This window comes from Etheostoma spectabile, chromosome 23 (assembly GCF_008692095.1).
Source record: "Etheostoma spectabile isolate EspeVRDwgs_2016 chromosome 23, UIUC_Espe_1.0, whole genome shotgun sequence".
Lineage (NCBI taxonomy): Eukaryota > Metazoa > Chordata > Actinopteri > Perciformes > Percidae > Etheostoma > Etheostoma spectabile.
Genome location: NC_045755.1, coordinates 9,124,098 through 9,134,098, shown reverse-complemented (window position 1 = coordinate 9,134,098; position 10,001 = coordinate 9,124,098). Strand labels below are relative to the sequence as shown.

Genomic DNA, 10,001 nt, shown 5'->3' with positions numbered 1-10,001 from the left:
AGTCTCAATAATTCCTAATTTCTGCTTTTCTAACTCAAGCATTAGGTATAATTTCCTACAAATGAGGTTTATTGACCAGAAATTCCCAAAATAACTGTAAAACTAAAGTTAATAAGTTAGTGTTACTGAGTGTTGAAAACGTCTAAAAAGGGACAAACAATGGAAGAAAAAAAAGCATCAAAAGTGTTGAAAAAAAAAAGGGACAAAAACGTAAGAAAAATTTAAAATTGTTGATTTTCAATTTTCAAAACTCAAACTCAATTCTCTATTTTCTCCTCAAACACTTAGGTTAGCAAGGGCGTTTTCATTACACCCTAAATAAGACTTTTTAATTACTTATTTCATTTACTTTTAAGGTGTTGTTCGTAAATAAAAATGTACAGGTGGATATTAAAAGACAACATTTTAATTCGGCACACACAACATGAACAACACGTGCCCTTTACACCGGCATCATTAAGAAAGACTGTAACGGAACTGGTTAAAACTCTCACATATTGTTGGGGTCAGATTAGAAAATCTCTTATAATTCAGTTATTTTGGTGAAGTGTATGCATGCCGATATTTTCGGTTCCCACTGTTGATAACGATTATGCATCTTTTTCTCATCTTACGATGTTTATAAATGCGCTAATGAGCAACAAGATCTTAAATTACGTAAATTGTGAATGAGGTTCGGTCGGTCGTCGCGTTTTTGTACCAAATTAATCGGATTCTGGTACAAAAATGGCAAAATCTACCTGCTTAATAATAGAAATACGTAACCGTCAACAGTCCAGCATATTTAAAACAACATTGTTATGATGTTTTAAGTATTATATAACACGTTTTACTACATGTCGACATGTCACATCATGGTGAAAATGAAACACAGCTTAGAGAAAAACATCTCATATTAAACATTTAATGGGATGACACGACATTAAAGGCACATTTTAAGTAATACTCAAGTTTAACTTACACTCTTATCGGTTGTTCCGCCATGTCTTGGCCAAATATTAAATATTAGCTGCTGCAATTGTTTAAAATACGCGATTTGGATTTTTTTTTTTGTTGCAACTTGAACGTGTGGTTCGTCGCTGATAATGGTCCGATCGAAACAACAGCGGAACCATTCCCGTCTCAGCAAATCCCGATTGTTTACCATCGACAGCGCAAGTTGTTTAAACTACAAAATGTAGCTGCACCGCGAACATAAAACACCTGAGATTATTTAGTTAATGTAAAAGCAGATTGTTGACAGCTAAATCCCATTACCTCAGTCAGTCTGAAATAGAAAAACAAGTCAAGTGGTTACCCGGACACATGTGACGGCGGAGAAGGAGGTTGCCAGGTTGGATTATTCCCAATTTAGTTAAAAACTATAAATGTTTTTTTGTTTATTTACAAACATTTCCTTTGCTATTCTTACAGAAAATGATGTTAATGCTTTTATTCTGTTAATTTGTATTTTTGTATACTAGGTATTATTATATTATGCGTATTATATTTATGTTAATATTAGATGATATGGGTATATATTATATGGTATTTATATATATATTTATTGATTGTATGTATATTAGTATATTAGGTATATATTATATTATATGTTATATTGTATATATGCTATATTATATTATATGTGTATATTATTATAGGTGTATTCTATATATTATATCGATATTAATTTGTTCAAATTATAGGGGTATTATTATAATATTATATTTAATTTATGGTATATAATCTATATATTATAGTATATGTATTATATTTATTTTATGTGTCTTATATATATAGAATATTATATTATATGTTATTATATTATATTGAATATTCTATTATATGTATTATATATATATGTGATTATATTAATATGTGTAGTATCTATATCTTATATTATCTTATAGATATTATATTCTATTATAAGTTGTGGTCAAAAGTGTCACAATCCACTTGTAACGAAATCAAATAGTAGAATGGCTGTCCTTGAGTGCTCAATAAGTTCTACAAGCTCTGATATTTTTCTTAATGTGATAGAGTATCGGAACACATACAGTTTGTCACAAAAAACAGTCATCAATCAGTTGGGTTCTTTCATAAATTATATTATAAGGTCATGCTGAAATGGTCAACCAATCTGCTGGTCAAAAATATTAAATACAGCACCAAAATATGTCACTTTGGTGATGTAGCGATGTTGTGTCAATCAAATTAGCCTTGATTTCATGGCCTCTTCACTTCTTCCTAAGTGATGCTGATTGACTCAGCTGGGAATTCTCATGAGCCCATTAAATAGGGTCATTGGACCTTGTGATTAGATCCGTACAAAAGCTACAATGGGAAAGTAAAGGAACTCAGTTGTGGATCTGAAAAAGGAATTATTGACGACACAGTCAGGAAGTCACTTCGGAGCCATTTCAAAGCAGTACAGGTCCAAGAGCAACGTGCAGACACTTATACCAAGTATAAAAAGTGCTGGAACAGTGGTCATGCCGACAGGAAGAACACGCAAGCTATCACCTGGCTGCCGAGGGAGATTGGTCAGGATGGTCAAGAGTCAAAAAGAATCACCAAGAAGCAGGTTGCAAGGATTTGGAAGCTGATGGAACCAGGGTGTCAGGTTCCACGTCAGTGTGGTTTGTGTTACATGCATGGACTGCGAGGCGCCGTGCACGAAAGAAGCATGTGCTCCAGAAAAGGCACCTAAGATGGCTGAAGTTTTGATGCTGATTTTTTTTTTTCAACATGGAAAAGATAAAACCTTCTGGAGGAACGTTATCTGGTCAGACGAAACAAAAAGGAGGGTTTGGCCCACAGCACCGCCTATGTTGGAGAGTGACAAAAGGGAGGCTTTAATCCAGACCCTGCCTACTGTAAGCATGGTGGTGTAGATTAGCTCTGGGGATGTTTTGCTGCCAGTGGACGGTCTTTGCAGAAAGTAAATGGGATAAGAAGAAGGAGGATTACTTCCAAATTCTGCAGGAAAAACTTTAAAAAAACCATAGCCCGAAGGTTGGGTCTTGGGCGCGTGGGGTGTTCCACAAGACAATGACCAAAACACACATCATAAAGTGGTTAAAGGATGGCTCTAAACCAGGCTTAGAATTAAGGTTTGAGAATGGCTCCCAAGTCCTGCCTTAAACCCAATTTGAGAAAATGGGGACAGGGAAAGAACAGTTCATGCAAGAAAACCCTCACATTAGCGACCTGCCACCAATTCTGTCAAGAAGAGTGGTCAACATTCGACCGAAGCTTGCCATGACTTGTGGATGGCTACCAAAAAGCCTGAGGTTGCCGTAATGAAAATGGCCAAGGCGACATGTAACCAACTACTAATGTTGCTGATGTAGATTTTTGACCAGCAGAATTGGTGACCATTTTCAGCAGACCCATAAAATTATGAAAGAAAACAAACTTTAGAATGTTTTTGTGACAAACATGTAGTGTTGATCATCTATCACGAAAAATAAGAGAGTTGTAGAAACTTATTGAAGAATCAGACAGCAAACAGTGTGGATGTTCTACAAGTGTTGTACACTTGTTGACCACAACTGTCTTCATTATATATGTGATATTATATTCTATGTAATATTATATATAGTGATTTATATTAGGTATATTAATATATATGTATATATGTTTATATGATATAATATTTATGATAAATATGATATTATATGTGTATTATTTATTCTGTATTGAGATATATGTATATTGTATTATATGTGTATGATATTCTCATGTATATTATATGGGTATTATATTATATGTGTATTATATTACTCTATAGATATATGATATGTATCTTATATTAAGAGTCTAGTATATGGGAATTATATGATAGTATTATAATGACTATGTGTATTATCTCATAGTGTACTATATATGTATATTTATTTATAGGTTATATATTAATGTATATATTAGATTATATGTGATTATATTATATGTATATTTATCTTAATGTGTATTTGTTATATGGTATTATATTATATTCGATGTGTTACATTATATGGATATTATATTCTCTGTATCTCTATATTATGTTATTATATGATAGTATATAGAGTATTATGTAGATATTTAAGGTATATTATATGATATGTGTATTATGTATTTGTATAGTTTATTAGAGTATATTAGATTTGTGTATTATATTATATGTATATTTATAGTATATGTGTATTCTATGTAATTAGATTATATGTGTAGTATATTATAAGAGCTGTATATTCTTATAATATATGTAATTATATATTATATTTATATTCTAATATAGTGATATTCTATATATGTAATTATAGTTATGTATATTATGAATGATATTTATTGTATTATATTGTTAATATATATATATGTATTATATTAAGTCGTATATATATTTATATCTAGTAATTTCTGGTATTATAGTATATTGTAGATATTATAGTTATATTACTTTATATTTATATTATATTATATATGAGTATTATATTGTGGTGATATATTATATGATGATTATATATGAGTGTATTAGTGGTATATCTTATATTATATGTAATATCGAATATATATCGTGCATATTATATTATATGTGTGATTATATTATAGTTATATATATTGTGTAATATGATATGTAATATATATATTATCTTAGATTATATTATAGTGTATATATATTATATGTGTATTATATATCTATGTGTATTATGTATATTTATATGAGAATATATTATATGTATTATATATAGTGTATATGATTATGTATATTATATGTATATTATATGTAGATGTGTATTATATTTGTGTAATAAATATGTGATATATATATATACTGTGTATATACTTTATGTATATTATTATATATATTATATTATTATATTATATGTGTATATATTTATATGTATATTATATTATATGATTGTATATATGTATATATATTATATTATATTATATTATATGATATATATTATATGTGTATTATATTATATGTATATTATATTATATGTATATTATATTATATGTATATTATATATATGTGTTTAATTATAGTATATTATAGTCTATGTATATATAAATATGTGTATTATATTATATGTGTATATATATATTATATTATATGTGTATATGTATATATTATATGTGTATTATATATTTGTAGTATATTATATTATTATATTTATTATATTAGATTATATATATTATAATATATGATATTAAATATATGTATTATATTATATGTTATTATTATATGTATATTATGTGTATTATAGTATATGTATTTAATATATTATATGTATATTATTCTATTATAATATATATATGATATATTATAGTTATTATTATAGGTATATGATATATTATATGTTATTATATTATATGTGTATTATTTATGATGTATATATTATATTATATTATATTATATTATATGTTATATTATATGTGATGATTAGTATTATATTATATTAGTAGTTATTATTTATATGTATTATGATATTTGATTACTGTATATTATATTATTGTATATATTTATGTATATATGTAATTATTATATTGATATAGTATATAATAGGTATATATATATGATATTATATATATTATAGTGTTTATATTATATGTGTTATATGATATTCTATTATATTATATGTATAGTATAGTATATTATAGACTTATATGAGATATCTTATGATTATATTATGTATATTATGTATATATTATATGTATATATATATAGTATATATATTATATGTGTATTAATTAGAGTGTGTTATATTTAGTTATATTTTATATTATATGTATATTATATTATTATTATATGTGTTATATTATATTATATGATATTATATTATATGTATATATTATATTTAGTATTATATATATCGGATATATTATATGTGTATTTATATTATATGTAGTGTTATATTATATGTATCTTATTTATAGTGTATTATATTATATGTATTATAATATGTATTATTATTTATATTATGTGTATGTTATTAGTATATTTAGTATTATATTATATTCTATGTATATTTATATGTATTAATTTATGTATATTTATAATTATATGTGTATTATTTATTTATATTATATTATATTATACGTGGTATTATTATGATTAATTATATAATGTATACTTATCATTATATGTATATATATTATATGTTATATTATAATCTATATGTATATTATCTATATATATTATATTATGTATATTATATTATAGTTATATATATATTGATATATATGTATGTATATTAGATTATATGTATATAGTTATTATAGTTTTTATGTATATATATTTTATATTATAGTATATTATATTATATTATAGATATGTTATATTAGTATATGTATATCTTATAGTATCGATATTATAGATATATTATATTAATTATAGTGTATATAAGGTAGTATTATATATATGTATATTATATATATTGTATATTATGATTATATGGTATATATTATATTATCTGCTATTATAGTATATTGTAAGTATATTAAAATATGTGTATTATATTATATGTTTATGTTATATAGTGATTGTATATATATAGTGTATATTTAAGTATATTAATTTATTATATTCTATGTATATTTGATTATTATAGTTATATGATAGTATATGTATATATAGATATGTGATATTATATTATAGTGTTTAATTATATGTACTTATATTATATTATATGTATTATATTATAGTGTTATATAATGTATATTATCTGGTATTATATATATGTCTATTATATGTATATTATATCTATAGTATAGATGTGGATTATATATATTATTATATATGATAGTATATGTGTATGATATTATATGTATATTACTATTATATCTATTATATTGTGCTATATTATATGTATATTATATATATTAATTAGATTGTATTATTATATGTATATTATATTATATTATTAGTTTATAGTATATATTATAGCGTGTAGTATATTATATGTATTAGATAGTATATTATCTGTGTAGAATATATTATATGTGTATATATTATATGTATCTATATTATTATATGTATTATCTGATACTACTAAAACTCATCACAGTTGAGAAGCTGCAACCAATTATTTGTAATTTTTTGCCAGAACAAAAGTACTTAATTAATCAATTAATCAATTAATCAATTATCAAAATGGTTGCCAGTTCATTTCTTTTATTGACAAACGAATCAGTTGTTGATTTTCTTTTTTTGTAATTTTAGTTCCTATTCAAAATCCCCTATTAATCCCGCAATGTAAAAAAATATGTACACAAGGGAAGTAAAACTACTTCTTAAATTAAAAAATGTAATATGACTTCTTTCCATTTTGTTATTTTATTTATTTATTTCTTTTTTTTTTTTACACGCAGAACACGCATCTAGTTTACGGATTATCTTCAAACCTGGCAACCTCGTCGGCCCTCGACTCCTCCATCCTGGCATTTACCTTCATCCTGGTAACTCGCAAGTCCCCGGACCAAAAACAGGAAGTAAGTAGCCAAATCAAAAGTAAAATTCACTTTCTGTTTGCTAGTCGGAGCCCGGGGCGGCGCAGAGACACCGCAAGCGGGAGAAAAAACGAGAATAAAGCGCCAAAAGACAGTCAAAACCCGCACACAGACGCCATAAGCTTTACCCTGTCAGCGAACATGGCGCCGGAGATTTGTTGTCTTTCATTTAGCCGGTTAGCTTCGTGGATGCTAACGGTTAGCATCGGAGCTAACTGTCTGTCTGTCTGTCTGTCTCCAGGGAAACATAATTTAACATTTACCACAGTTACTGATTGTGTGTACTCAGCTAGAATGATTGTGTGAATGAAAAAGGGTTTTGTTTTGTTTTTTGGAGCCTGCATCACGTAAAGTCACGCATCCATCTGCGCCAAATCCCTGTGTTTTTACGTCAGTTTTTTTTTAAATAGCGGCGCATGAATCTTACGCCAAACTCAATGTAAAAATAGGCCGATTCTACACAGACTGTCTGATTGATAAACAACATAAACCCTACTGATTTTAACTTAATAAAGAAGCTTTTTAGAAGTGATTCTGTCTGCAATTTGTCGCATTTTGACAAATATTTAGCCCACATCTACTGGCAGTGCTGCGTATGAAAAATATTTAGTTTTATGATAATGACGTAGCTATTTAAATAGCTATGTCATGATAATAAAAACTAAATATTTTTCACCCGAAGTTAGCCGATCCCATCTGTTGACGAGTGTAATGTCACAGCAGTAGTATAGGAGGTGAAAGTCGTTGCTGATTTGCAATTTGGCTTAAATTGGTACATTTGTGAATGGAGTTTGGTGTATATTTAAGCAAGACAATAAACAATTGTATTAAAATTGTTTTGGAATTGCTGTCATTATACATTACAGAGTGAGCTTTAAAAAATACTCTACTTATTTTAGGTGTGTCACACTGCTGTTTTTCAGCATTTAATACTTGTGTCTACTAATATAAAGCACCTGTATCCACGGTACCGCAACCAACAAGTACACTAAAATAATCTAATCTCTTCACTCAGCATGTATATATTTTATATAATAATTTTGCTAAAATTACTCAGTAGTAATACAATCTTAATATTTATTCCTACTTCCACTTGCATGGAATGCCTTGCAAGAGAACTGTCTTGGCCATTTTTATAACTAGTTTGTATAGAAACTAACGTACGTTACGTCCCTGTTAGTGATGGCGTTGCATAGTCTGTCCACCAGAGGACGCTCTACAACGTCCCTGTTATGATGGCGTTGCTAGTCTGTCCCCCAGAGGACGCTCTACAACGTCCCGTTAGTGATGGCTTTGCATAGTCTGTCCCCAGAGGACGCTCTACAACGTCCCCGTTAGTGATGGCGTTGCATATCTGTCCACCAAGGACGCTCTACAACGTCCCCGTTAGTGATGGCGTTGCATAGTCTGTCCACCAGAGGACGCTCTACAACGTCCCCTTAGTGATGGCGTGCATAGTTTCCACCAGGACGCTCTACAACGTCCCTGTTAGTGATGGCGTTGCATAGTCTGTCACCAGAGGACGCTCTACAACGTCCCTGTAGTGATGCGTTGCATATCTGTCCACCAGAGGACGCTCTACAACTTCCCTGTTAGTGATGGCGTTGCATAGTCTGTCACCAGAGGACGCTCTACAACGTCCCTGTTATGATGGCGTTGCATAGTCTGTCCACCAGAGGACCTCTACAACGTCCCTGTTAGTGATGGCGTTGCATAGTCTTCCCCAGAGACGCTCTACAACGTCCCTGTTAGTGATGGCGTGGCATAGTCTGTCCACCAGAGAACGCCTACAACGTCCTTTATGATGCGTGCATAGTCTGTCACCAGAGACGCTCTCACACGTCCCTGTAGTATGGCGTGCTAGTCTGTCCCCAGGGACGCTCTACAACGTCCCTTTAGTGATGGCGTTTGCTTAGTCTGTCCACCAAGGACGCTCTACAACGTCCCTGTTATTGATGGCGTTGCATAGTCTGTCCACCAGAGGACGCTCTACAACGCCCTGTTAGTGATGGCGTTGCATGTCTGTCCACCAGAGTACCCTCCTCAACGTCCCCGTTAGCGATGGCGTTGCATAGTCTGTCCACCAGAGACGCTCTACAACGTCCCCGTTAGCGATGGCTGTTCATAGTCCTGTCCACCAGAGGACGCTCTACAACGTCCCCGTTAGCGATGGCGTTGCATAGTCTTTAAGTTTCATATCTTAAGTTTGTAGTTTTATTCATTTTATTTATCAGAACTTAAATACATTTTGATGTTCTGTTGTGACAATAAAACAAATTATTATTATTAGTGAGAATTCATAAATAACTACATATAACTAATTTCAGGGAAGTCTGCTTACATTTTATATAATGTGTTTCTGGATATTTTTTAAATTAAATATCGGCATATCGGATTGGTAAATCGCGATATATTCGTATCGGCCTTAAAATCCTTTATCGGTCGAGCTCTAGCTGTGAGTCAGGTTCACGTCTCCAACCTTTGCCGGTTCTGCTGGTTCCCGCCGGTCTGTGGTGAACGGGTGG

At 29.4% G+C, this 10,001-nt stretch overlaps 2 protein-coding genes across 16 annotated transcripts in view; one reads left to right on the top strand and one right to left on the bottom strand.

Moving 5' to 3' along the window:
* Positions 1 to 10,001, bottom strand: part of nrcama (neuronal cell adhesion molecule a) — a 1,100,153-nt gene that overhangs the window by 341,699 nt on the left and 748,453 nt on the right. The window lies entirely within an intron of this gene.
* The window catches only part of LOC116673447 (cyclin-D-binding Myb-like transcription factor 1), a 14,904-nt gene continuing 12,264 nt past the window's right edge, over positions 7,362 to 10,001 (top strand). Inside the window, exon 1 of the mRNA XM_032505798.1 lies at positions 7,362 to 7,458. The gene's annotated coding sequence lies outside the window, so the exon portion shown is untranslated. The remainder of the gene's footprint in view (positions 7,459 to 10,001) is intronic.